The 25,695-nt window shown below is 47.0% G+C and overlaps 23 non-coding genes across 23 annotated transcripts; all 23 read left to right on the plus strand.

Annotated features, from left to right (window-relative positions):
- Positions 1 to 275: 275 nt before the first annotated feature.
- On the plus strand, positions 276 to 347 carry TRNAW-CCA (transfer RNA tryptophan (anticodon CCA)). The gene has a single exon. It is a non-coding gene; the product is annotated as a tRNA-Trp (tRNA).
- A 550-nt stretch (positions 348 to 897) lies between these two features.
- On the plus strand, positions 898 to 969 carry TRNAW-CCA (transfer RNA tryptophan (anticodon CCA)). The gene has a single exon. It is a non-coding gene; the product is annotated as a tRNA-Trp (tRNA).
- A 541-nt stretch (positions 970 to 1,510) lies between these two features.
- TRNAW-CCA (transfer RNA tryptophan (anticodon CCA)) lies at positions 1,511 to 1,582 on the plus strand. Its single transcript has one exon. It is a non-coding gene; the product is annotated as a tRNA-Trp (tRNA).
- Positions 1,583 to 2,132: 550 nt separating this feature from the next.
- Positions 2,133 to 2,204, plus strand: TRNAW-CCA (transfer RNA tryptophan (anticodon CCA)). The gene has a single exon. It is a non-coding gene; the product is annotated as a tRNA-Trp (tRNA).
- Positions 2,205 to 13,842: 11,638 nt separating this feature from the next.
- On the plus strand, positions 13,843 to 13,914 carry TRNAW-CCA (transfer RNA tryptophan (anticodon CCA)). The gene has a single exon. It is a non-coding gene; the product is annotated as a tRNA-Trp (tRNA).
- Positions 13,915 to 14,464: 550 nt separating this feature from the next.
- On the plus strand, positions 14,465 to 14,536 carry TRNAW-CCA (transfer RNA tryptophan (anticodon CCA)). The gene has a single exon. It is a non-coding gene; the product is annotated as a tRNA-Trp (tRNA).
- A 541-nt stretch (positions 14,537 to 15,077) lies between these two features.
- On the plus strand, positions 15,078 to 15,149 carry TRNAW-CCA (transfer RNA tryptophan (anticodon CCA)). Its single transcript has one exon. It is a non-coding gene; the product is annotated as a tRNA-Trp (tRNA).
- A 550-nt stretch (positions 15,150 to 15,699) lies between these two features.
- TRNAW-CCA (transfer RNA tryptophan (anticodon CCA)) lies at positions 15,700 to 15,771 on the plus strand. Its single transcript has one exon. It is a non-coding gene; the product is annotated as a tRNA-Trp (tRNA).
- Positions 15,772 to 16,312: 541 nt separating this feature from the next.
- On the plus strand, positions 16,313 to 16,384 carry TRNAW-CCA (transfer RNA tryptophan (anticodon CCA)). The gene has a single exon. It is a non-coding gene; the product is annotated as a tRNA-Trp (tRNA).
- Positions 16,385 to 16,934: 550 nt separating this feature from the next.
- Positions 16,935 to 17,006, plus strand: TRNAW-CCA (transfer RNA tryptophan (anticodon CCA)). The gene has a single exon. It is a non-coding gene; the product is annotated as a tRNA-Trp (tRNA).
- A 541-nt stretch (positions 17,007 to 17,547) lies between these two features.
- On the plus strand, positions 17,548 to 17,619 carry TRNAW-CCA (transfer RNA tryptophan (anticodon CCA)). Its single transcript has one exon. It is a non-coding gene; the product is annotated as a tRNA-Trp (tRNA).
- A 550-nt stretch (positions 17,620 to 18,169) lies between these two features.
- Positions 18,170 to 18,241, plus strand: TRNAW-CCA (transfer RNA tryptophan (anticodon CCA)). The gene has a single exon. It is a non-coding gene; the product is annotated as a tRNA-Trp (tRNA).
- Positions 18,242 to 19,406: 1,165 nt separating this feature from the next.
- Positions 19,407 to 19,478, plus strand: TRNAW-CCA (transfer RNA tryptophan (anticodon CCA)). Its single transcript has one exon. It is a non-coding gene; the product is annotated as a tRNA-Trp (tRNA).
- Positions 19,479 to 20,019: 541 nt separating this feature from the next.
- TRNAW-CCA (transfer RNA tryptophan (anticodon CCA)) lies at positions 20,020 to 20,091 on the plus strand. Its single transcript has one exon. It is a non-coding gene; the product is annotated as a tRNA-Trp (tRNA).
- A 550-nt stretch (positions 20,092 to 20,641) lies between these two features.
- Positions 20,642 to 20,713, plus strand: TRNAW-CCA (transfer RNA tryptophan (anticodon CCA)). Its single transcript has one exon. It is a non-coding gene; the product is annotated as a tRNA-Trp (tRNA).
- Positions 20,714 to 21,254: 541 nt separating this feature from the next.
- Positions 21,255 to 21,326, plus strand: TRNAG-CCC (transfer RNA glycine (anticodon CCC)). Its single transcript has one exon. It is a non-coding gene; the product is annotated as a tRNA-Gly (tRNA).
- Positions 21,327 to 21,876: 550 nt separating this feature from the next.
- On the plus strand, positions 21,877 to 21,948 carry TRNAW-CCA (transfer RNA tryptophan (anticodon CCA)). The gene has a single exon. It is a non-coding gene; the product is annotated as a tRNA-Trp (tRNA).
- Positions 21,949 to 22,488: 540 nt separating this feature from the next.
- TRNAW-CCA (transfer RNA tryptophan (anticodon CCA)) lies at positions 22,489 to 22,560 on the plus strand. The gene has a single exon. It is a non-coding gene; the product is annotated as a tRNA-Trp (tRNA).
- A 550-nt stretch (positions 22,561 to 23,110) lies between these two features.
- Positions 23,111 to 23,182, plus strand: TRNAW-CCA (transfer RNA tryptophan (anticodon CCA)). The gene has a single exon. It is a non-coding gene; the product is annotated as a tRNA-Trp (tRNA).
- Positions 23,183 to 23,723: 541 nt separating this feature from the next.
- Positions 23,724 to 23,795, plus strand: TRNAW-CCA (transfer RNA tryptophan (anticodon CCA)). The gene has a single exon. It is a non-coding gene; the product is annotated as a tRNA-Trp (tRNA).
- A 550-nt stretch (positions 23,796 to 24,345) lies between these two features.
- On the plus strand, positions 24,346 to 24,417 carry TRNAW-CCA (transfer RNA tryptophan (anticodon CCA)). Its single transcript has one exon. It is a non-coding gene; the product is annotated as a tRNA-Trp (tRNA).
- A 541-nt stretch (positions 24,418 to 24,958) lies between these two features.
- Positions 24,959 to 25,030, plus strand: TRNAW-CCA (transfer RNA tryptophan (anticodon CCA)). The gene has a single exon. It is a non-coding gene; the product is annotated as a tRNA-Trp (tRNA).
- Positions 25,031 to 25,580: 550 nt separating this feature from the next.
- On the plus strand, positions 25,581 to 25,652 carry TRNAW-CCA (transfer RNA tryptophan (anticodon CCA)). The gene has a single exon. It is a non-coding gene; the product is annotated as a tRNA-Trp (tRNA).
- The last annotated feature ends 43 nt before the right edge of the window (positions 25,653 to 25,695 follow it).

Below are 25,695 nucleotides of genomic sequence, written 5' to 3' on the forward strand. Positions count from 1 at the left end.
CAGGGAGGGAGGACGAAGAAGATGGCGGCTCCCCAGCGATGTAGGCCGCAGCATCCAGAGTCCCGCGCCGCTCGCCGCGAGGGGCAAAGTAGTCCGGGATGGAGCTCTCCATATGCACGGAGGTGAGAGGAGTCTCCCTGTGTCTCTGGGAGCGCGTTTTGCCCATCGTGGAGGGTATTGCACCGGTGGATGTCGGAGCCTGGAGCGGAGCTCGGTTCACAGGCGTCCGCTCGCGTGCATGCCTAGCCACGCCCCTCCAAAATAGCTCTTCTATTGACCTCGTGGCGCAACGGTAGCGCGTCTGACTCCAAATCAAAAGGTTGCGTGTTCAAATCACGTCGGGGTCAGTTCCCGTCTTTTTCATCATCTAGTAACCCAAAAAGGATCAAAATGCTCTGTAATAAGACTTCCAGGAAAAAATCAATGTGCGTGTTCCTAAACTACTATGTCCTGTTCCTTCTTTATTCTACCACTTGGGAGTCTTGGAAAATTGTCTTTCTTCAAAATTCCTTTATCGCCCACTCACAATCGGGATGTCGCCAATCAAACTTGCTGTTAAATGGGGTAAATGGAACGCCCATTCATCCACCTTATGGGGCATTGGCCGCGTATCTCGCTCCAGAAGAAAAAGCTCCATTTTTAACTTATGCAGAGGTAGGCTGGGATTGGCATGATCGCGCCAAGCCAGAAATATGGTGAGTAGAAAGAGCTGGCTTGTTTTCTGGGGATCGCTTTCCACTGGCGGCAAGATATCAACGCACGCCTATTTTGATCCTTTCTGAATTGGGGTAATATTTCTTTTATTCAAAATCATGATATCAATCAGAACGAGCAGATGATCAGCTTTTTATCGTTGATATTGAGTGCCAAAAAGGCTCTGCAAACAGTCGAGCCCGAGACCTCGTGGCGCAACGGTAGCGCGTCTGACTCCAGATCAGAAGGTTGCGTGTTCAAATCACGTCGGGGTCATCTGTGCGTTTTACCAGGAGAGTTCCAGCATGAGACTGATGTTCCTTTCTCTACAGCTAATATGTCCAAACGGTCTTTCTACCGCTCGTGTAAAAAAGTCTTTCTTCAATAGTCGTCATTCAGTTGCTCAAGATCAGCGTTTAGTGATGGAAAAACGCTCTTAAAGGGAGTCTGTCACAGAACCCAGCGCCGAAGAGAGCTAGGTGAGGGTCAAGTGATTGAAAGAGTATTTTCCTCTTGCAAATTGCTGACTCCGTTGTCTAGCCCTCAAGGTTATAGTCAATATGTGCATGAGCCCTTTGGAGCAAGGAAGGATGTGAGGTTCACCTTTTCGAGCAACAGTAACGCCCTGCTGGCTCCAATGTGCTGATTTGCATATTGAAAAAAACAGCGTTAACCGGCTGCGGGAGGCAGCCATTCAAAAGGGGGAAGGAGTATCTGATTCGGGTGACCCTAACCTATCCGTTTGCTAGGGTTGTTGATTTGCTGGGTTCTGGTGACAGACTCCCACTAAATGGAATAAAAAAATAGCTCTTCTATCGACCTCGTGGCGCAACGGTAGCGCGTCTGACTCCAGATCAGAAGGTTGTGTGTTCAAATCACGTCAGGGTCAGTTCCCGTCTTTTTCATCATCTAGGAACCCAAAAAGGATCAAAATGCTCTGTAATAAGACTTCCAGGAAAAAATCAATGTGCATGTTCCTAAACTACTATGTCCTGTTCCTTCTTTATTCTACCACTTGGGAGTCTTGGAAAATTGTCTTTCTTCAAAATTCCTTTATCGCCCACTCACAATCGGGATGTCGCCAATGAAACTTGCTGTTAAATGGGGTAAATGGAACGCCCATTCATCCACCTTATGGGGCATTGGCCGCGTGTCTCGCTCCAGAAGAAAAGGCTCCATTTTCAAATTATGCCGAGGTAGGCTGGGATTGGCATGATCGCGCCAAGCCAGAAATATGGTGAGTAGAAAGAGCTGGCTTGTTTTCTGGGGATCGCTTTACACTGGCGGCAAGATATCAACGCATGCCTATTTTGATCCTTTCTGAATTGGGGTAATATTTCTTTTATTCAAAATCATGATATCAATCAGAACGAGCAGATGATCAGCTTTTTATCGTTGATATTGAGTGCCAAAAAGGCTCCGTAAACAGTTGAGCCTGAGACCTCGTGGCGCAACGGTAGCGCGTCTGACTCCAGATCAGAAGGTTGTGTGTTCAAATCACGTCGGGGTCATCTGTGCATTTTACCAGTAGAGTTCCAGCATGAGACTGATGTTCCTTTCTCTATAGCTAATATGTCCAAACGGTCTTTCTACCGCTCGTGTAAAAAAGTCTTTCTTCAATAGTCGTCATTCAGTTGCTCAAGATCAGCGTTTAGTGATGGAAAAACGCTGTTAAAGGGAGTCTGTCACAGAACCCAGCGCCGAAGAGAGCTAGGTGAGGGTCAAGTGATTGAAAGAGTATTTTCCTCTTGCAAATTGCTGACTCCGTTGCCTAGCCCTCAAGGTTATAGTCAATATGTGCATGAGCCCTTTGGAGCAAGGAAGGATGTGAGGTTCACCTTTTCGAGCAACAGTAACGCCCTGCTGGCTCCAATGTGCTGATTTGCATATTGAAAAAAACAGCGTTAACCGGCTGCAGGAGGCAGCCATTCAAAAGGGGGAAGGAGTATCTGATTCGGGTGACCCTAACCTATCCGTTTGCTAGGGTTGTTGATTTGCTGGGATCGGGTGACAGACTCCCATTAAATGGAATAAAAAAATAGCGCTTCTAACATTAAATTTTTATTAAGAATTTTCCAAGGGTTTTACAAAAGGGAAGGTGGGGGAGAGGAAAGGCAGGGGGAAATCAGGGAAACAATGCGAAAAAACAGTGGAAAAAGGGGTCAGGAAAAGGGAACAGGGGGAGGGGGAGGCGGACTCTGACGCAGCAGAGTAACAATGAACAATGCAGATCAGATAATCAGAGAAAAAAAAAAAAAAAAAAAAAGAAAGAGAAATGCAACAAGAACCATAATGCGTTGTAAAAGCATAACAAAAGGAACAGCAATCCGCAATACTGAAGTACTAACTGAGGTTATGCGAACATCAGAAAGGTAATTGACAAGAAAGAATTCAAGAAATAGGCAGGCATCACACAGGCGAGGAAGGGAAAAGAGCACGAAAGTCAGCAGAGTAATAGAACATGTTCCACAGTAGCCAGGTCTGATGGTGAAGTCGGTCATCAGGGCGAAGCATCGCCAGCATGTCCTCCATTGTGCGGATATGGAGGAACTCCTTAAGCCAGGAAAGGAGCGTGGGGGGGGACTGGGACTTCCACAGTCTCGGGATGACTGAACGCGCGGCTACCAACATAAACCCCAAAAGCTTGCGAATAGGTTTCCGGAATTTGCGAGGGAAAAGAGAAAGAAACAGAGGGGCCGGGTCATCTTCTAAAGCAACACCTGTCACCTGAAAAATAACCCCTCTCACACTATCCCAGAAAGGGCGAAGAAGGGGACATCCCCACCAGATGTGAGCCATCATACCTCGATCGGTGAGTGTGATGTTGTTATAAGTAAGTTCTGTATGTTCTGTTCTGCTTACTTATTCTGCTTTGTCTGCCTAGCAACAGTGAGGTAGTAATGGAGGAGGAGCTGAGCTTAGGGGGAGGAGTTGTTAGACAGGGAGCCATGATGGAGCATGGAATAAAGTGTTCTGATCTACAAGAGTAACCATCTCATAGTGGACTTATTCCAGAAGACCTGCATCCTCACTACAACACTACAATTGGCGACGAGGATTAAGAATCATCAGCTAAAGGTATTTCACTGCTACAGAAAACTGTTTACAAGACTGCAATCCTAGCACCAGCCATGGCCTGCTTACCCTCCTTTGCTGTATTTGATGTGCACCAGCCCCAAGCAAACTTAGCAGCATGCTGGAATAAATGGCTGAAACGCTTTGAGATATTCCTGCAAGCAATGAACATTACTGACAATGCAAGAAAGAAAGCCATGTTATTGCACTATGCAGGGGAGCAAGTCTATGATATCTTCACAACTCTGCCCAATACAGGGGAGGACAGTGACTATGATCTAAGCAAAGCAGCACTAACTAAGCATTTCTCTCCAGACATAAATGCAGCTTTTGAAATTTTCAAGTTTAGACAGTCAAAACAGTCAGCAACAGAAACCATTGATGAATATCATGTCCACTTAAGACAACTTGCAGCTTACTGTGAATTTGCAGATATAGACAAGGAAATTCTGATGCAAATCATACAAGGTTGTGTGTCCTCTAAGTTAAGGAGACAAGCACTCAGAGATCCCACCATGACTTTAACAAAGCTACTGGACATTGCACGTATTCATGATGCAGCAGAGAATCAAGCTAAACTTATAGAGAACACAGACTGTATACCAGAGCAGCCATCTTCTGTAGCAAAGCTCACTCAGAAGCCACATGTGCCTCACACACAGGCTGCAGCCTGCTACAACTGTGGAGGTCCTTATCCTCATCAGAAACCATGCCCAGCAAAGGGAGTAACTTGTCATAACTGTGGGAAACAAAATCACTTTGCAAAAGTCTGCAGATCAAAATCACAATCTTCTCTCTCTGCTAAACAAGCCTTGCCACAGAAAGTTCAGGCAGTGCAGTCAGTGTCCCCTGCTGATGAGCCCAGCAGCACCTGCTTATTCTCAGTGACTGAGGGGTCTCACAATGTGCATGCAATGTCTAATCCCAAACAAGTCATCTTAATACATGGCAATCCGGTGGAGACACTGGTAGATACAGGGGCGTCTGTCAATGTTATTAGTCATGCCACTTATAGCCAGCTAAAGAACAAACCTGCTTTGCAATGTACTAACCTGAAGATATATCCTTATGGTTCAGCTACTGCATTACCCCTATGTGGCAAATTTCAGGCATTACTAAAGGCTGATGGGAAATCCATCACGGACACTTTCTATGTAGTGGAGTGTTCTGCAGACACTCTTCTTAGCTGCAATAGTGCGGTATCTCTGGGCCTAGTGAAACTGGCAAACAGCGTAACACACTCTTCTGTCCAAAATGTTATGCAGAAATATCCTCAACTCTTTCAAGGCATAGGAAAGCTGAAAGACTTTCAAGTGAAATTACACATTGACCAGTCAGTCCAGCCGTCAGTTCAACCTCACAGGCGCATCCCATTCCATGTCCGCAAGCTAGTGGAGAAAGAGCTACAAGACCTGGAGACAGATGATGTTATTGAACGTGTGGAGGGCCCAACTCCCTGGGTCTCACCAATTGTTGTTGCGCCTAAACCTAAGCAGCCTGGTAAAATCAGGTTATGTGTGGATATGCGACATGCCAATCGAGCCATTCAAAGAGAAAGGCACATTACGCCTACCATTGATGATATTCTCACAGATCTAAATGGTGCAAAAGTATTCTCAAAAATTGATCTAAAATCTGGTTATCATCAGCTTGAATTGCATCCAGACTCCAGATATATCACAACTTTTAGCACTCATGTCGGTCTAAGAAGGTTCAAGAGGCTGAATTTTGGCATTTCATCGGCTGCAGAAATCTTTCAGAATGTTATCAGGCAGGTTCTTTCAGGAATACTTGGAGTCCTCAATGTTAGTGATGACATCCTTATCTTTGGCACAACCCAAGAGGAACATGACAATCACCTAGAACAAGTCTTTCAGAGACTGCAAACCTGCAATTTAACTGTTAATCCATCAAAATGCGAGTTCAACAAGACGTCATTGAATTTTTTTGGCTACATTTTTTCTGAAAATGGTGTTTCTGCAGACCCTGAGAAAGTAGCAGCCATAACCTCTGCTAGCCAGCCACAAAATGTCTCAGATGTTCGAAGTTTTCTTGGTCTGGTCACATACTGTGGACGATTCATACCTGATCTGGCTACTGTTTCTGAACCCCTACGACAACTCACTAAAAAGGATACTCCTTGGTCATGGACAGTTGAACATCAATCAGCTTTTGATACACTTAAGTCCAGTCTTTCTAGTGACACGGTCATGGCCTATTTTGACCCACTAAAGTCTACTGAGCTCATTGTGGATGCCAGTCCTGTAGGCCTTGGTGCAATTTTAACTCAGGTGTCCAAAACTGGCAGTATCTCCACAGTCTCCTATGCGAGCAAGGCTTTAACAGAAACGGAACAGCGCTATTCTCAAACTGAGAGGGAAGCTCTCGCAGTTGTATGGGGATGCCTTCATTTTCATCTTTACCTCTTTGGTTGTCCATTCACAGTGGTCAGTGATCATAAACCACTCATTCCAATCTTCAATAAACATTCATCAAAGCCACCCCCACGACTTGAACGCTGGCTACTCCGCCTGCAGAACTATCGCTTTCACTTGAGATATGAGGCAGGAGCTGGGAACCCTGCAGACTATTTTTCAAGACACCCTTCACCACAGTCTACCAAAGATGACTTGCCTGCCACTGTCTTAGCTGAGGAGCATGTAAATTTCATTGTTACACACTCTGTGCCAAGAGCAATGACCCTCGAAGAAATTAAACATGCGGTGGATTCTGATCCCCAACTTCAGTTGGTAATTGACACTGTTCGGTCTAAGAACTGGAACTCTTTTCTAGCTGACACTCGTCTTCAACCGCAGGGCCAAACAGCATATTTACAGGCCTTCTTTAATGCAAGACACTCTCTTTCTGTATCTGACTCAAACATACTACTACGTGACAACCGCCTGGTCATTCCTCAGAAACTTCAGAGTAGAGTGATCGATCTGGCCCATGAGGCCCATCAAGGTATAGTTAAAACAAAGCAATTACTTAGGGAGAAAGTATGGTTTCCTGGACTAGATAAACAAGTGGAAGCACTTATTGCCACATGCATACCTTGCCAAGCAACTACGGTGGACCATAGCCGAGCACCAGTACAAATGACACCTCTGCCAGACAATCCATGGACTGCTGTGAGTGTTGATTTCTGCACTTTGCCAGATCATTCCTATTTACTGGTTGTCATAGATGATTTTTCTAGGTTTCCAGTCATTGAACCCGTTTCCACCACCTCTGCAAGAGCTGTCATACCAAAACTGGACAAAATCTTCTCTGCATATGGCATACCTGAAACAGTGAAGACTGACAATGGGCCACCTTTCAATAGTGCAGATTTTCAGTCTTTTGCAACTTATCTTGGTTTTAACCACAGGAAAATAACTCCTTACTGGCCTCAAGCCAATGGTGAAGTGGAGCGCTTCATGCAATCAATCAACAAAACTCTTCGGATTGCTACCATGGAACACAAGGATTTGCAGCAAGAATTGTACAGATTCCTTAGACAGTATGGAGCCACCCCACACTCTACTACAGGAACTCCGCCAGCGACTGCGCTTTTCGGCAGGCCTTTGCGCATTAAGCTTCCAAACATCCCAGTAGTTCACGTCCAGACTCCATTGGTCCTCAATGATTCCCTTGCCAAAGGCAGGATGAAAAGATATGCAGATAAGAGAAGTTGTCGCTTCAAACAGCTGGATGTGGGAGACTGGGTCCTTGTTAAAAGGCTGAGACCCAGTGACAAGTTATCATCCCCTTATCATCCAGAACCCTTTCAAGTCACACACATCAAAGGTACCATGGTTACTGCTCAACGCCAGGGTCATCAAGTGACACGAAATGTCTCCCATTTTAAAAAGCTTCGTGACTACAACCCAGGAGCAAGTGCAGAGGAGACAGATGATGAGGAAGTTTCACCAGGTACAACTGGTTCAGCAACACCAACAAGAGATACCGAAAATTCACAGACTGTTTCTGATAACGAGATGTCTCAATGCTACCCGACAAGGATGAGTCGAAGGCCACCAACGCACCTCAGGGACTATGTTCTGCAGTAAAATTTTCTTTTCAGTTCGGACCTTTTATTTATTGTTCATTTATAATGTTTGCATTTTATTTTATTTTTTTATATAAGAAGGGGAGAGATGTGATGTTGTTATAAGTATGTTCTGTATGTTCTGTTCTGCTTACTTATTCTGCTTTGTCTGCCTAGCAACAGTGAGGTAGTAATGGAGGAGGAGCTGAGCTTAGGGGGAGGAGTTGTTAGACAGGGAGCCATGATGGAGCATGGAATAAAGTGTTCTGATCTACAAGAGTAACCATCTCATAGTGGACTTATTCCAGAAGACCTGCATCCTCACTACAACACTACAGTGAGACATCTCCAACACCTATCAGAGGTGGTTGGAAAGATGGTGTGGAGCAGAGTCGGGACCCTGTACCACCTAGAGAGGATTTTATAGTTTGTCTCCTGAGCCTTGCAAGAGATGGAGAACTTATGGCACATCTCGAAGGCCGACGATCACACACCCGGCGGGAACACCACCCCCAACTCCCTCTCCCAGCCCCCCACGAATGGTGGTAAGCCACTCCCCGGACCCTCCAACAGGAAGTTGTATAGAAGAGAGACCGTATGTTCCGGTCGTGAAGCAGAGAGGCAGAGGCGTTCTAAAGGCAGTAGCAGTCTATGCACATTCTGCGACCGCTTCAAGGATAAATAAAAATGGGATAGTTGGGAACAGTGCCAATGAGCAGTTACGGAGTCCGGACTGGGGGCTAAAGCCAGCAGCTCCGAGCGGGGAAGGAGAGTAGAGGCAGAGGAAACATGTGTAAGCCGGAGGAGAGGATGGACAGGGGGGCGACCCAGAAAGGAGGAATTAAACGCCGCTGGAAAATCGGGGTTGCCCGAGACTGGAGTCAGAGGGCCGTCATTCTGGAAGAGCAAACGCATACCACTATAGATTCGACACACACCCATAGTCTGACTCGCTACGAACGGGAGCAAATAGGGCTTACAGTCCGTCCAAAATTTCCTGTGGAGCCAAGGGAGCGCCGTGAGTGGTATAGGGCTCAAAGACTCTTCTAAGGCAACCCAGAGCCTAGAGCGGGACGAATGGCGCCAGTCAAGAATACGCGTAGCGACTGCCGCAAGGTAATACTTAGAGCAGTCAGGCACCGCCAGGCCTCCTTTCTTTTTGGGTCAGGACAGAGTATTCCGAGCAATTCGAGGGGGTTTAGAAGACCAAATAAACTTACAAAAAGCCTGTTTGACCGCTGTGAAAAAAGAGGCTGGGAGAATACATGGGACCGTTTGGAAAAGGTACAATAGACGGGGGAGAGGAGAACGTTCATTTTCAGGAGGTTGATGCGCCCTAACCAGGAGAGACCCTTCGCATCCCAACGACCGAGATCAGATCGCAGCGTGCGCAGTAACGGAAGAAAGTTCAATGAATAGGTGTCTGACAGGAGAGTAGGAAGCTGAACTCCCAAGTATCGGATCGACTTGTGGGACCATTGGAAAGGAAAAGAGGCTCGCAGAGAGCTAAGGTCCGTCGCAGGTAGGGAAATATTAAGCGCGGAGCTTTTAGAGAGATTTATCTTATAATTACTAAAAGAGCTGTAAGTGTCAATTTCCTTAAGGATAGATGGGAGAGACGTAAGGGGCTGTGTGACAAAGAGAAGGACATCGTCAGCGAATGCAGAAACTTTTAGGTGTAGGTCACCTGTCCGCAAGCCATTAATATCAGGGTTCTTCCTAATCGCCACCAGGAGGTGTTCCATGACTAGCGCATATAATAGGGGGGATAGGGGGCATCCCTGGCGCGTACCATTGTAGATAACGAAGGGAGAGGAGAGGGATCCGTTGACCCGAACCCGAGCCTCAGGCGAGTTATAAAGAGCTCGGATACGAGTAAGCATAGACGGGCCAAGTCCCAATTGAAGAAGCGTGGCTTCCAAGAACCCCCAGTCCACCCTGTCGAAGGCCTTCTCCGCGTCCAAAGAAAGAAGTAACATAGGCGTATGCGAACGCTGAGCATGACGGATGGCGAAGAAGGCCTTCAGGGTATTGTCGCGAGCCTCCCTACAGGGGATAAAACCCACCTGATCCGGGTGAACAAGATCCCCCATATGTGGGCTAAGTCGGTTGGCTATCAGTTTGGCGTATAATTTAGCGTCAGTGTTAAGAAGGGAGATAGGCCTATAGCTGGAGCAGAGGGAATGATCCTTGCCCTCCTTAGGTAGGACGGTAATGTGCGCTTGGAGAAAGGAGGAAGGGAAGGGCGTATCAGAAGAGACTGAGTTGAAAGCGCGTAAAAGAGGCAGGAGCAGTTCAGCCTTAAGAGTTTTATAAAATCGAGCCGTGTAGCCGTCAGGGCCGGGGCTCTTACCTCCCGGAAGAGATGAAATACCCGCCTCTAATTCCTGTTCCGAGAACGGAGCCTCAAGCAAAGCCACGTCGTCACGCGACAAGGACGGCAAAGCGGTCTCCGCCACATATTGTGCTAATGTAAGTGCAGAAGGCGAAGGGGAGTGAGGGGGTCCAGGAGGGGAGAGATGATAGAGGGAGCTATAATAGTCCGAAAAGGCGGAAGCGATATCAGAAGTAATATGCGCGATGGAGCCCGACGGTTTCTTAATGGCCAAAACGTGGGAGGCGGCACGGCGATCACGTACAGCTCTCGCAAGAAGGCGTCCTGCCTTGTTTCCCCATTCATAGAAGGAGCGCTGCCCCAGCTGACGCAACCTCTGCTGCCCCCGCTCAAGGATAGACTTTATTTCCTGACGCGCGGCTGTCAAAGCGGCCAACGTTGATTGCTGAAGGGATTGTTTGTGCTGGGCCTCTAAGGACGCCAGATCCGACAAGAGTGAGCGGAGTCTCAAACCTGCCTCCCTCTTCAGACGCGCCCCGTGCCTCATCAAGACCCCACGAAGTACACAACTCAAGGGCTTCCGACTGGATAGGGGGTGATGTAGCATCATTCGCGTGATCCTGAAGAAAGTGAGAGGTGGAGAGTTTCAGATCAGCTAAGCATTGAGCATCAAGAAGCAGAGATTCGTTCAGTCACCAAGTAGTAGAATGAGGACACGAGGACGGGGGACGGAAAGAGCAGGAAACAGGAGCATGGTCAGAGAGGAAAGTCAAGCCAATTGTAGAAGTGTCAACGAATGAAAGGAGACCGTGAGAGAGGAAAACGTAATCGATCCTACTATATAAATTATGTGGATGTGAGAAGAAGGAAAAGTCCCTGTCCAGAGGATGAAAGATGCGCCAGACGTCACACAAAAGCATAGAGCTTAGAAGCCTTCTAACCTTGTTAATGGCACCATAAGAAAGTTGGGACCTGCCCGAGGAGGTATCCAATAAGGGGTTAAGGGCCAGATTGAAATCCCCGCACACAATCAAATGGCCTTTAGCGAAATCTTGGAGGGTCGCAAGAGTAGACAAAAGAAAAGGGACCTGATCAGTATTAGGGGCATAAATATTAGCTATAGTATACAGTACCCCAGAAATTTCGCAGATCAAGAACAAAAACCTGGCATTTACATCAGACAGAGAATCTAGGACTTTGATCGGTAAATTCTTATGAAAGAAAACCGCTACACCTCTGACCTTACCTTGTTGGCTGCCACTGTGGAACCAAAGCGGAAAGTACCGATTCTTGATCGCTGGAGCACGATCGGACAGAAAGTGTGTCTCCTGGAGGCACAGAATCTGTACTTTGCGCTTGTGTGCATCATACAAAATTTGCGAGCGTTTCTCCGGGACATTAAGTCCTTTGACGTTGAAAGATGACACAGAGATATCCGCCATCTCAGGGGGAAGAGGAAGGGGGGAACAGGAAACGGGTCAACAAAATAGAGTAACCAGAAAAGGTCTAAAAGAGCAACAGACAAAACAGCAAGGGGGGACAAACAAGGAAAGGAAGAGGGTTCTGGAGTTACCCTCAAAGGGAACTAAGAGGGCCGGAGCACAGGTCTCCAACGGGCCCCGCACTGCAGGGACCAAACTATGTGGGGACGAGAAAGACAAGACGCAAGGCAGATGTAGGATGAAAAGAGCAAGCGAAAGGAAGAGAGAAATATAGACAAAGAAAAGTCAAGAGTCAGAAAAGGGGAGAGAAAGAGTAAAAGAACAACCCAGAGCAAGAATACTCCGGCTCCGACACACGAAATTTGCAACAGAGCTTATAGAGCAATAAGTACGGTGCAATAACAGTACTAAAGACATGAGAAAACGAAGATATGGGCAATAACAGTCAAATCGCAACATAACTGCAAAACAACCAGAGAACAGATATGGATAAAGAGTCTGTCAAAAAAGAGGAAGACAGCAACCACAGAGCAGCATGGTCAGTGCGGAAGCAACCGGGCCGAAGAGGACCACCGCCCGCGTTGGGATCTTTGGGAGCGGGGCGGGTCCCCGGGACGATGATCAGCTGCATCCCACTGCAAGCGAGGAGGACCGGTGTGATTAGGATCAGCCAAAAGTGAAGACCAGTCCGGCAACTGCAGAGGGGGGAGATTCAGGACTCGGAGGAAGGTCGGCAGGTCAGCTGGATGAACCAGTGAAAGGATACGGTCCCGGTGGCGAACCTGGAGCGCGAAAGGGAAGCCCCAGCGGTATGGAATCTTACGATCCTGTAGGATGGACAGAAGAGGCTTCATGGCAGAGCGTTGACGCAGGGTGTATCTAGAGAGATCCGGGAAAATAGACAAATCATGGCCCTCAAAGGGCACAGTGCGGCTGTTGCGGACCTTCTGCATAATCTCCTCTTTGACAGCATAAAAATGAACTCTGCATATCACATCACGAGGTTTAGAGTCATCAGCGCTGCGAGGACGCAACGCCCGGTGAGCACGGTCCATTTCAATAGGAGAGCCAGGTGGGCGCCCCAGCAGAGAGTTAAACAGTCCCGTGAGTGTGGGGACCAGGTCGGCCGTTGGAAAAGACTCAGGGAGGCCGCGTATACGGATATTGTTGCGGCGGTTACGATTCTCAATGTCATCCATGTGCGAGATCAAATTGCGCATCTGAGAAGAATGAACATCAGAATCCTGTTGCAGGGCAGCAATAGAGGAAGAAGCTGTAGATTGAAAGTCCTCCAAGGCCTGTACCCGTTGTTGTAGATCCGAAACGTCAGATTTCACAGCACGCAAATCATGTCGCCATGCGCGCTTTAGGTCAGAAGCAAGACTGTCCATATCTCTCCTACTCAGTGCTAGCAGGGCCTGCAGCTCCGGGTGTTTCTGTAGAGTAAGAGCAGCTTCATCGGGGGGGGGGAGGTGGGAAACAAAAGAAGGGGCATCTGCCCGCAGGGCCGTGTGAGCAGGAGTAGGCTGGGAGGGTCTCTTACAGGTCTCTGGAGGCCAGGAGTCCTCATCGGAAGAGGCGCCATCAGAGGGTGACTGGGGGCTCCGCTGGGCAGGATGTGGAGTATGGAGGAAGGATTTCTTATGCGGGGGGCTAGCACCCCAGTCAGCAGGGTCAGAGGGGCCAGCATACGGGGGGGGGTGACCTGTCGGAGTTGAGGAGGAGTGTGTAGGAGAGACCCAGGGGTGCCAGCAGCAGCCTCACCCTGGGAGGGTGCAAAGGACTCCACTGCTACATCTGCTCCCTGCCTGGGAGCAGTTGGGGAAACGGCCACATCCAGGGCTTCACTCCCCTTAGAGTAGGACGCCTGAGGCTGTTGTACCTGAGAGAGTCCTGATGTCCCAGCAGAGGGAGCCATGCCTGCAGGTGTCCATGCGCGAGTGTCCTGTGTGAGAGGAGCGCCGCCGCCGCCATGTTCCGGAGCCTGGCGTGCAGGGAGGGAGGAGGAAGAAGATGGCGGCTCCCCAGCGATGTAGGCCGCAGCATCCAGAGTCCCGCGCCGCTCGCCGCGAGGTGCGAAGTAGTCCGGGATAGAGCTCTCCATATGCACGGAGGTGAGAGGAGTCTCCCTGTGTCTCTGGGAGCGCGTTTTGCCCATCGTGGAGGGTATTGCACCGGTGGATGTCGGAGCCTGGAGCGGAGCTCGGTTCACAGGCGTCCACTCGCGTGCATGCCTAGCCACGCCCCCCCAAAATAGCTCTTCTATCGACCTCGTGGCGCAACGGTAGCGCGTCTGACTCCAGATCAGAAGGTTGCGTGTTCAAACCACATCGGGGCCACTTCCCGTCTTTTTCATCATCTAGGAACCCAAAAAGGATCAAAATGCTCTGTAATAAGACTTCCAGGAAAAAATCAATGTGCGTGTTCCTAAACTACTATGTCCTGTTCCTTCTTTATTCTACCACTTGGGAGTCTTGGAAAATTGTCTTTCTTCAAAATTCCTTTATCGCCCACTCACAATCGGGATGTCGCCAATGAAACTTGCTGTTAAATGGGGTAAATGGAATGCCCATTCATCCACCTTATGGGGCATTGGCCGCGTGTCTCGCTCCAGAAGAAAAGGCTCCATTTTTAACTTATGCAGAGGTAGGCTGGGATTGGCATGATCGCGCCAAGCCAGAAATATGGTGAGTAGAAAGAGCTGGCTTGTTTTCTGGGGATTGCTTTACACTAGCGGCAAGATATCAACGCATGCCTATTTTGATCCTTTCTGAATTGGGGTAATATTTCTTTTATTCAAAATCATGATATCAATCAGAACGAGCAGATGATCAGCTTTTTATCGTTGATATTGAGTGCCAAAAAGGCTCCGTAAACAGTTGAGCCTGAGACCTCGTGGCGCAACGGTAGCGCGTCTGACTCCAGATCAGAAGGTTGCGTGTTCAAATCACGTCGGGGTCATCTGTGCATTTTACCAGGAGAGTTCCAGCATGAGACTGATGTTCCTTTCTCTATAGCTAATATGTCCAAACGGTCTTTCTACCGCTCGTGTAAAAAAGTCTTTCTTCAATAGTCGTCATTCAGTCGCTCAAGATCAGCGTTTAGTGATGGAAAAACGCTGTTAAAGGGAGTCTGTCACAGAACCCAGCGCCGAAGAGAACTAGGTGAGGGTCAAGTGATTGAAAGAGTATCTTCCCCTTGCAAATTGCTGACTCCGTTGCCTAGCCCTCAAGGTTATAGTCAATATGTGCATGAGCCCTTTGGAGCAAGGAAGGATGTGAGGTTCACCTTTTCAAGTAACAGTAACGCCCTGGTGGCTCCAATGTGCTGATTTGCATATTGAAAAAATCAGCGTTAACCGGCTGCGGGAGGCAGCCATTCAAAAGGGGGAAGGAGTATCTGATTCGGGTGACCCTAACCTATCCGTTTGCTAGGGTTGTTGATTTGCTTGGTTCGGGTGACAGATTCCCACTAAATGGAATAAAAAAATAACTCTTCTATCGACCTCGTGGTGCAACGGTAGCGCGTCTGACTCCAGATCAGAAGGTTGCGTGTTAAAATCACGTCGGGGTCAGTTCCCATCTTTTTCATCATCTAGGAACCCAAAAAGGATCAAAATGCTCCGTAATAAGACTTCCAGGAAAAAATCAATGTGCGTGTTCCTAAACTACTATGTCCTGTTCCTTCTTTATTCTACCACTTGGGAGTCTTGGAAAATTGTCTTTCTTCAAAATTCCTTTATCGCCCACTCACAATCGGGATGTCGCCAATGAAACTTGCTGTTAGATGGGGTAAATGGAACGCCCATTCATCCACCTTATGGGGCATTGGCCGCGTGTCTCGCTCCAGAAGAAAAGGCTACATTTTCAAATTATGCCGAGGTAGGCTGGGATTGGCATGATCGCGCCAAGCCAGAAATATGGTGAGTAGAAAGAGCTGGCTTGTTTTCTGGGGATCGCTTTACACTGGCGGCAAGATATCAACGCATGCCTATTTTGATCCTTTCTGAATTGGGGTAATATTTCTTTTATTCAAAATCATGATATCAATCAGAACGAGCAGATGATCAGCTTTTTATCGTTGATATTGAGTGCCAAAAAGGCTCTGTAAACAGTTCAGCCCGAGACCTCGTGGCGCAACGGTAGCGCGTCTGACTCCAGATCAGAAGGTTGCGTGTTCAAATCACGTCGGGGTCATCTGTGCATTTTACCAGGAGAGTTCCAGCATGAGACTGATGTTCCTTTCTCTACAGCTAATATGTCCAAACGGTCTTTCTACCGCTCGTGTAAAAAAGTCTTTCTTCAATAGTCGTCATTCAGTCGCTCAAGATCAGCGTTTAGTGATGGAAAAACGCTGTTAAAGGGAGTCTGTCACAGAACCCAGCGCCGAAGAGAGCTAGGTGAGGGTCAAGTGATTGAAAGAGTATCTTCCCCTTGCAAATTGCTGACTCCGTTGCCTAGCCCTCAAGGTTATAGTCAATATGTGCATGAGCCCTTTGGAGCAAGGAAGGATGTGAGGTTCACCTTTTCGAGCAACAGTAACGCCCTGCTGGCTCCAATGTGCTGATTTGCATATTGAAAAAAACAGCGTTAACCGGCTGCGGGAGGCAGCCATTCAAAAGGGGGAAGGAGTATCTGATTCGGGTGACCCTAACCTATCCGTTTGCTAGGGTTGTTGATTTGCTTGGTTCTGGTGACAGACTCCCAATAAATGTAATAAAAAAGTAGCTCTTCTATCGACCTCGTGGCGCAACGGTAGCGCGTCTGACTCCAGATCAGAAGGTTGCGTGTTCAAATCACGTCGGGGTCAGTTCCAGACTTTTTCATCATCTAGGAACCCAAAAAGGATCAAAATGCTCCGTAATAAGACTTCCAGGAAAAAATCAATGTGCGTGTGCCTAAACTACTATGTCCTGTTCCTTCTTTATTCTACCACTTGGGAGTCTTGGAAAATTGTCTTTCTTCAAAATTCCTTTATCGCCCACTCACAATCGGGATGTCGCCAATGAAACTTGCTGTTAAATGGGGTAAATGGAACGCCCATTCATCCACCTTATGGGGCATTGGCCGCGTGTCTCGCTCCAGAAGAAAAGGCTCCATTTTTAACTTATGCAGAGGTAGGCTGGGATTGGCATGATCGCGCCAAGCCAGAAATATGGTGAGTAGAAAGAGCTGGCTTGTTTTCTGGGGATCGCTTTACACTGGCGGCAAGATATCAACGCATGCCTATTTTGATCCTTTCTGAATTGGGGTAATATTTCTTTTATTCAAAATCATGATATCAATCAGAACGAGCAGATGATCAGCTTTTTATCGTTGATATTGGGTGCCAAAAAGGCGCTGCAAAAAGTCAAGCCTGAGACCTCGTGGCGCAACGTTAGCGCGTCTGACTCCAGATCAGAAGGTTGCGTGTTCAAATCACGTCGGGGTCATCTGTGCATTTTACCAGGAGAGTTCCAGCATGAGACTGATGTTCCTTTCTCTACAGCTAATATGTCCAAACGGTCTTTCTACCGCTCGTGTATAAAAGTCTTTCTTCAATAGTCGTCATTCAGTCGTTCAAGATCAGCGTTTAGTGATGGAAAAACGCTGTTAAAGGGAGTCTGTCACAGAACCCAGCACCGAAGAGAGCTAGGTGAGGGTCAAGTGATTGAAAGAGTATCTTCCCCTTGCAAATTGCTGACTCCGTTGCCTAGCCCTCAAGGTTATAGTCAATATGTGCATGAGCCCTTTGGAGCAAGGAAGGATGTGAGGTTCAACTTTTCGAGCAACAATAACGCCCTGGTGGCTCCAATGTGCTGATTTGCATATTGAAAAAAACAGCGTTAACCGGCTGCGGGAGGCAGCCATTCAAAAGGGGGAAGGAGTATCTGATTCGGGTGACCCTAACCTATCCGTTTGCTAGGGTTGTTGATTTGCTTGGTTCTGGTGACAGACTCCCAATAAATGTAATAAAAAAGTAGCTCTTCTATCGACCTCGTGGCGCAACGGTAGCGCGTCTGACTCCAGATCAGAAGGTTGCGTGTTCAAATCACGTCGGGGTTAGTTCCCGTCTTTTTCATCATCTAGGAACCCAAAAAGGATCAAAATGCTCCGTAATAAGACTTCCAGGAAAAAATCAATGCGCGTGTTCCTAAACTACTATGTCCTGTTCCGTCTTTATTCTACCACTTGGGAGTCTTGGAAAATTGTCTTTCTTCAAAATTCCTTTATCGCCCACTCACAATCGGGATGTCGCCAATGAAACTTGCTGTTAAATGGGGTAAATGGAACGCCCATTCATCCACCTTATGGGGCATTGGCCGCGTGTCTCGCTCCAGAAGAAAAGGCTCAATTTTCAAATTATGCCGAGGTAGGCTGGGATTGGCATGATCGCGCCAAGCCAGAAATATGGTGAGTAGAAAGAGCTGGCTTGTTTTCTGGGGATCGCTTTACACTGGCGGCAAGATATCAACGCATGCCTATTTTGATCCTTTCTGAATTGGGGTAATATTTCTTTTATTCAAAATCATGATATCAATCAGAACGAGCAGATGATCAGCTTTTTATCGTTGATATTGAGTACCAAAAAGGCTCTGTAAACAGTTGAGCCCGAGACCTCGTGGCGCAACGGTAGCGCGTCTGACTCCAGATCAGAAGGTTGCGTGTTCAAATCACGTTGGTGTCATCTGTGCATTTTACCAGGAGAGTTCCAGCATGAGACTGATGTTCCTTTCTCTACAGCTAATATGTCCAAACGGTCTTTCTACCGCTCGTGTAAAAAAGTCTTTCTTCAATAGTCGTCATTCAGTCGCTCAAGATCAGCGTTTAGTGATGGAAAAACGCTGTTAAAGGGAGTCTGTCACAGAACCCAGCGCCGAAGAGAGCTAGGTGAGGGTCAAGTGATTGAAAGAGTATCTTCCCCTTGCAAATTGCTGACTCCATTGCCTAGCCCTCAAGGTTATAGTCAATATGTGCATGAGCCCTTTGGAGCAAGGAAGGATGTGAGGTTCACCTTTTTGAGCAACAGTAACGCCCTGCTGGCTCCAATGTGCTGATTTGCATATTGAAAAAAACAGCGTTAACCGGCTGCGGGAGGCAGCCATTCAAAAGGGGGAAGGAGTATCTGATTCGGGTGACCCTAACCTATCCGTTTGCTAGGGTTGTTGATTTGCTGGGTTCTGGTGACAGACTCCCATTAAATGGAATAAAAAAAGTAGCTCTTCTATCGACTTCGTGGCGCAACGGTAGCGCGTCTGACTTCAAATCAGAAAGTTGCGTGTTCAAATCACGTTGGGGTCAGTTCCCGTCTTTTTCATCATCTAGGAACCCAAAAAGGATCAAAATGCTCCGTAATAAGACTTCCAGGAAAAAAATCAATGTGTGTGTTCCTAAACTATTATGTCCTGTTCCTTCTTTATTCTACCACTTGGGAGTCTTGGAAAATTGTCTTTCTTCAAAATTCCTTTATCGCCCACTCACAATCGGAATGTCGCCAATGAAACTTGCTGTTAAATGGGGTAAATGGAACGCCCATTCATCCACCTTATGGGGCATTGGCCGCGTGTCTCGCTCCAGAAGAAAAGGCTCCATTTTCAAATTATGCCGAGGTAGGCTGGGATTGGCATGATCGCGCCAAGCCAGAAATATGGTGAGTAGAAAGAGCTGGCTTGTTTTCTGGGGATCGCTTTACACTGGCGGCAAGATATCAACGCATGCCTATTTTGATCCTTTCTGAATTGGGGTAATATTTCTTTTATTCAAAATCATGATATCAATCAGAACGAGCAGATGATCAGCTTTTTATTGTTGATATTGAGTGCCAAAAAGGCTCTGTAAACAGTTCAGCCCGAGACCTCGTGGCGCAACGGTAGCGCGTCTGACTCCAGATCTGAAGGTTGTGTGTTCAAATCACGTCGGGGTCATCTGTGCATTTTACCAGGAGAGTTCCAGCATGAGACTGATGTTCCTTTCTCTACAGCTAATATGTCCAAACGGTCTTTCTACCGCTCGTGTAAAAAAGTCTTTCTTCAATAGTCGTCATTCAGTCGCTCAAGATCAGCGTTTAGTGATGGAAAAACGCTGTTAAAGGGAGTCTGTCACAGAACCCAGCGCCGAAGAGAGCTAGGTGAGGGTCAAGTGATTGAAAGAGTATCTTCCCCTTGCAAATTGCTGACTCCGTTGCCTAGCCCTCAAGGTTATAGTCAATATGTGCATGAGCCCTTTGGAGCAAGGAAGGATGTGAGGTTCACCTTTTCGAGCAACAGTAACGCCCTGCTGGCTCCAATGTGCTGATTTGCATATTGAAAAAAACAGCGTTAACCGGCTGCGAGAGGCAGCCATTCAAAAGGGGGAAGGAGTATCTGATTCGGGTGACCCTAACCTATCCGTTTGCTAGGGTTGTTGATTTGCTTGGTTCTGGTGACAGACTCCCAATAAATGTAATAAAAAAGTAGCTCTTCTATCGACCTCGTGGCGCAACGGTAGCGCGTCAGACTCCAGATCAGAAGGTTGCGTGTTCAAATCACGTCGGGGTCAGTTCCAGACTTTTTCATCATCTAGGAACCCAAAAAGGATCAAAATGCTCCGTAATAAGACTTCCAGGAAAAAATCAATGTGCGTGTTCCTAAACTACTATGTCCTGTTCCTTCTTTATTCTACCACTTGGGAGTCTTGGAAAATTGTCTTTCTTCAAAATTCCTTTATCGCCCACTCACAATCGGGATGTCGCCAATGAAACTTGCTGTTAAATGGGGTAAATGGAATGCCCATTCATCCACCTTATGGGGCATTGGCCGCGTGTCTCGCTCCAGAAGAAAAGGCTCCATTTTTAACTTATGCAGAGGTAGGCTGGGATTGGCATGATCGCGCCAAGCCAGAAATATGGTGAGTAGAAAGAGCTGGCTTGTTTTCTGGGGATCGCTTTACACTGGCGGCAAGATATCAACGCATGCCTATTTTGATCCTTTCTGAATTGGGGTAATATTTCTTTTATTCAAAATCATGATATCAATCAGAACGAGCAGATGATCAGCTTTTTATCGTTGATATTGGGTGCCAAAAAGGCGCTGCAAAAAGTCAAGCCTGAGACCTCGTGGCGCAACGTTAGCGCGTCTGACTCCAGATCAGAAGGTTGCGTGTTCAAATCACGTCGGGGTCATCTGTACATTTTACCAGGAGAGTTCCAGCATGAGACTGATGTTCCTTTCTCTACAGCTAATATGTCCAAACGGTCTTTCTACCGCTCGTGTATAAAAGTCTTTCTTCAATAGTCGTCATTCAGTCGTTCAAGATCAGCGTTTAGTGATGGAAAAACGCTGTTAAAGGGAGTCTGTCACAGAACCCAGCACCGAAGAGAGCTAGGTGAGGGTCAAGTGATTGAAAGAGTATCTTCCCCTTGCAAATTGCTGACTCCGTTGCCTAGCCCTCAAGGTTATAGTCAATATGTGCATGAGCCCTTTGGAGCAAGGAAGGATGTGAGGTTCACCTTTTCGAGCAACAATAACGCCCTGGTGGCTCCAATGTGCTGATTTGCATATTGAAAAAAACAGCGTTAACCGGCTGCGGGAGGCAGCCATTCAAAAGAGGGAAGGAGTATCTGATTCGGGTGACCCTAACCTATCCGTTTGCTATGGTTGTTGATTTGCTGGGTTCTGGTGACAGACTCACATTAAATGGATTAAAAAAATAGCTCTTCTATCGACCTTGTGGTGCAACGGTAGCGCGTCTGACTCCCGATCAGAAGGTTGCGTGTTCAAATCACGTTGGGGTCAATTCCCGTCTTTTTCATCATCTAGGAACCCAAAAAGGATCAAAATGCTCTGTAATAAGACTTCCAGGAAAAAATCAATGTGCGTGTTCCTAAACTACTATGTCCTGTTCCTTCTTTATTCTACCACTTGGGAGTCTTGGAAAATTGTCTTTCTTCAAAATTCCTTTATCGCCCACTCACAATCGGGATGTCGCCAATGAAACTTGCTGTTAAATGGGGTAAATGGAACGCCCATTCATCCACCTTATGGGGCATTGGCCGCGTGTCTCGCTCCAGAAGAAAAGGCTACATTTTCAAATTATGCCGAGGTAGGCTGGGATTGGCATGATCGCGCCAAGCCAGAAATATGGTGAGTAGAAAGAGCTGGCTTGTTTTCTGGGGATCGCCTTACACTGGCGGCAAGATATCAACGCACGCCTATTTTGATCCTTTCTGAATTGGGGTAATATTTCTTTTATTCAAAATCATGATATCAATCAGAACGAGCAGATGATCAGCTTTTTATCGTTGATATTGAGTGCCAAAAAGGCTCTGTAAACAGTTGTGCCCGAGACCTCGTGGCGCAACGGTAGCGCGTCTGACTCCAGATCAGAAGGTTGCGTGTTCAAATCACGTTGGGGTCATCTGTGCATTTTACCAGGAGAGTTCCAGCATGAGACTGATGTTCCTTTCTCTACAGCTAATATGTCCAAACGGTCTTTCTACCACTCGTGTAAAAAAGTCTTTCTTCAATAGTCGTCATTCAGTCGCTCAAGATCAGTGTTTAGTGATGGAAAAACGCTGTTAAAGGGAGTCTGTCACAGAACCCAGCGCCGAAGAGAGCTGGTGAGGGTCAAGTGATTGAAAGAGTATCTTCCCCTTGCAAATTGCTGACTCCGTTGCCTAGCCCTCAAGGTTATAGTCAATATGTGCATGAGCCCTTTGGAGCAAGGAAGGATGTGAGGTTCACCTTTTTGAGCAACAGTAACGCCCTGCTGGCTCCAATGTGCTGATTTGCATATTGAAAAAATCAGCGTTAACCGGCTGCGGGAGGCAGCCATTCAAAAGGGGAAAGGAGTATCTGATTCGGGTGACCCTAACCTATCCGTTTGCTAGGGTTGTTGATTTGCTGGGTTCGGGTGACAGATTCCCACTAAATGGAATAAAAAAATAGCTCTTCTATCGACCTCGTGGCGCAACGGTAGCGCGTCTGACTCCAGATCAGAAGGTTGTGTGTTCAAAGTACGTCGGGGTCAGTTCCTGTCTTTTTCATCGTCTAGGAACCCAAAAAGGATCAAAATACTCCGTAATAAGACTTCCAGGAAAAAATCAATGTGCGTGTTCCTAAACTACTATGTCCTGTTCCTTCTTTATTCTAACACTTGGGAGTCTTGGAAAATTGTCGTTCTTCAAAATTCCTTTATCGCCCACTCACAATCAGGATGTCGCCAATGAAACTTGCTGTTAAATGGGGTAAATGGAACGCCCATTCATCCACCTTATGGGGCATTGGCCGCGTGTCTCGCTCCAGAAGAAAAGGCTCCATTTTCAAATTATGCCGAGGTAGGCTGGGATTGGCATGATCGCGCCAAGCCAGAAATATGGTGAGTAGAAAGAGCTGGCTTGTTTTCTGGGGATCGCTTTACACTGGCAGCAAGATATCAACGCATGCCTATTTTGATCCTTTCTGAATTGGGGTAATATTTCTTTTATTCAAAATCATGATATCAATCAGAACGAGCAGATGATCAGCTTTTTATCGTTGATATTGAGTGCCAAAAAGGCTCTGCAAAAAGTCGAGCCTGAGAACTCGTGGCGCAACGGTAGCGCGTCTGACTCCAGATCAGAAGGTTGCGTGTTCAAATCACGTCGGGGTCATCTGTGTATTTTACCAGGAGAGTTCCAGCATGAGACTGATGTTCCTTTCTCTACAGCTAATATGTCCAAACGGTCTTTCTACCGCTCGTGTAAAAAAGTCTTTCTTCAATAGTCGTCGTTCAGTCGCTCAAGATCAGCGTTTAGTGATGGAAAAACGCTGTTAAAGGGAGTCTGTCACAGAACCCAGCGCCGAAGAGAGCTAGGTGAGGGTCAAGTGATTGAAAGAGTATCTTCCCCTTGCAAATTGCTGACTCCATTGCCTAGCCCTCAAGGTTATAGTCAATATGTGCATGAGCCCTTTGGAGCAAGGAAGGATGTGAGGTTCACCTTTTCGAGCAACAGTAACGCCCTGGTGGCTCCAATGTGCTGATTTGCATATTGAAAAAATCAGCGTTAACCGGCTGCGGGAGGCAGCCATTCAAAAGAGGGAAGGAGTATCTGATTCGGGTGACCCTAACCTATCCGTTTGCTATGGTTGTTGATTTGCTGGGTTCTGGTGACAGACTCACATTAAATGGATTAAAAAAATAGCTCTTCTATCGACCTCGTGGCGCAACGGTAGCGCGTCTGACTCCAGATTAGAAGGTTGCTTGTTCAAATCACGTCGGGGTCAGTTCCAGACTTTTTCATCATCTAGGAACCCAAAAAGGATCAAAATGCTCCGTAATAAGACTTCCAGGAAAAAATCAATGTGCGTGTTCCTAAACTACTATGTCCTGTTCCTTCTTTATTCTACCACTTGGGAGTCTTGGAAAATTGTCTTTCTTCAAAATTCCTTTATCGCCCACTCACAATTGGGATGTCGCCAATGAAACTTGCTGTTAAATGGGGTAAATGGAACGCCCATTCATCCACCTTATGGGGCATTGGCCGCGTGTCTCGCTCCAGAAGAAAAGGCTCAATTTTCAAATTATGCCGAGGTAGGCTGGGATTGGCATGATCGCGCCAAGCCAGAAATATGGTGAGTAGAAAGAGCTGGCTTGTTTTCTGGGGATCGCTTTACACTGGCGGCAAGATATCAACGCATGCCTATTTTGATCCTTTCTGAATTGGGGTAATATTTCTTTTATTCAAAATCATGATATCAATCAGAACGAGCAGATGATCAGCTTTTTATCGTTGATATTGGGTGCTAAAAAGGCTCTGTAAACAGTTGAGCCTGAGACCTCGTGGCGCAACGGTAGCGCGTCTGACTCCAGATCAGAAGGTTGCGTGTTCAAATCACGTCGGGGTCATTTGTGCATTTTACCAGGAGATTTCCAGCATGAGACTGATGTTCCTTTCTCTACAGCTAATATGTCCAAACGGTCTTTCTACCGCTCGTGTAAAAAAGTCTTTCTTCAATAGTCGTCATTCAGTCGCTCAAGATCAGCGTTTAGTGATGGAAAAACGCTGTTAAAGGGAGTCTGTCACAGAACCCAGCGCCGAAGAGAACTAGGTGAGGGTCAAGTGATTGAAAGAGTATCTTCCCCTTGCAAATTGCTGACTCCGTTGCCTAGCCCTCAAGGTTATAGTCAATATGTGCATGAGCCCTTTGGAGCAAGGAAGGATGTGAGGTTCACCTTTTCGAGCAACAGTAACGCCCTGGTGGCTCCAATGTGCTGATTTGCATATTGAAAAAAACAGCGTTAACCGGCTGCGGGAGGCAGCCATTCAAAAGGGGGAAGGAGTATCTGATTCGGGTGACCCTAACCTATCCGTTTGCTAGGGTTGTTGATTTGCTTGGTTCGGGTGACAGATTCCCACTAAATGGAATAAAAAAATAGCTCTTCTATCGACCTCGTGGCGCAACGGTAGCGCGTCTGACTCCAGATCAGAAGGTTGCGTGTTAAAATCACGTCGGGGTCAGTTCCCGTCTTTTTCATCATCTAGGAACCCAAAAAGAATCAAAATGCTCCGTAATAAGACTTCCAGGAAAAAATCAATGTGCGTGTTCCTAAACTACTATGTCCTGTTCCGTCTTTATTCTACCACTTGGGAGTCTTGGAAAATTGTCTTTCTTCAAAATTCCTTTATCGCCCACTCACAATCGGGATGTCGCCAATGAAACTTGCTGTTAAATGGGGTAAATGGAACGCCCATTCATCCACCTTATGGGGCATTGGCCGCGTGTCTCGCTCCAGAAGAAAAGGCTCCATTTTCAAATTATGCCGAGGTAGGCTGGGATTGGCATGATCGCGCCAAGCCAGAAATATGGTGAGTAGAAAGAGCTGGCTTGTTTTCTGGGGATCGCTTTACACTGGCGGCAAGATATCAACGCATGCCTATTTTGATCCTTTCTGAATTGGGGTAATATTTCTTTTATTCAAAATCATGATATCAATCAGAACGAGCAGATGATCAACTTTTTATCGTTGATATTGGGTGCCAAAAAGGCTCTGTAAACAGTCAACCCCGAGACCTCGTGGCGCAACAGTAGCGCGTCTGACTCCAGATCAGAAGGTTGCGTGTTCAAATCACGTCGGGGTCATCTGTGCATTTTACCAGGAGAGTTCCAGCATGAGACTGATGTT

This window comes from Leptodactylus fuscus, chromosome 5 (assembly GCF_031893055.1).
Source record: "Leptodactylus fuscus isolate aLepFus1 chromosome 5, aLepFus1.hap2, whole genome shotgun sequence".
Lineage (NCBI taxonomy): Eukaryota > Metazoa > Chordata > Amphibia > Anura > Leptodactylidae > Leptodactylus > Leptodactylus fuscus.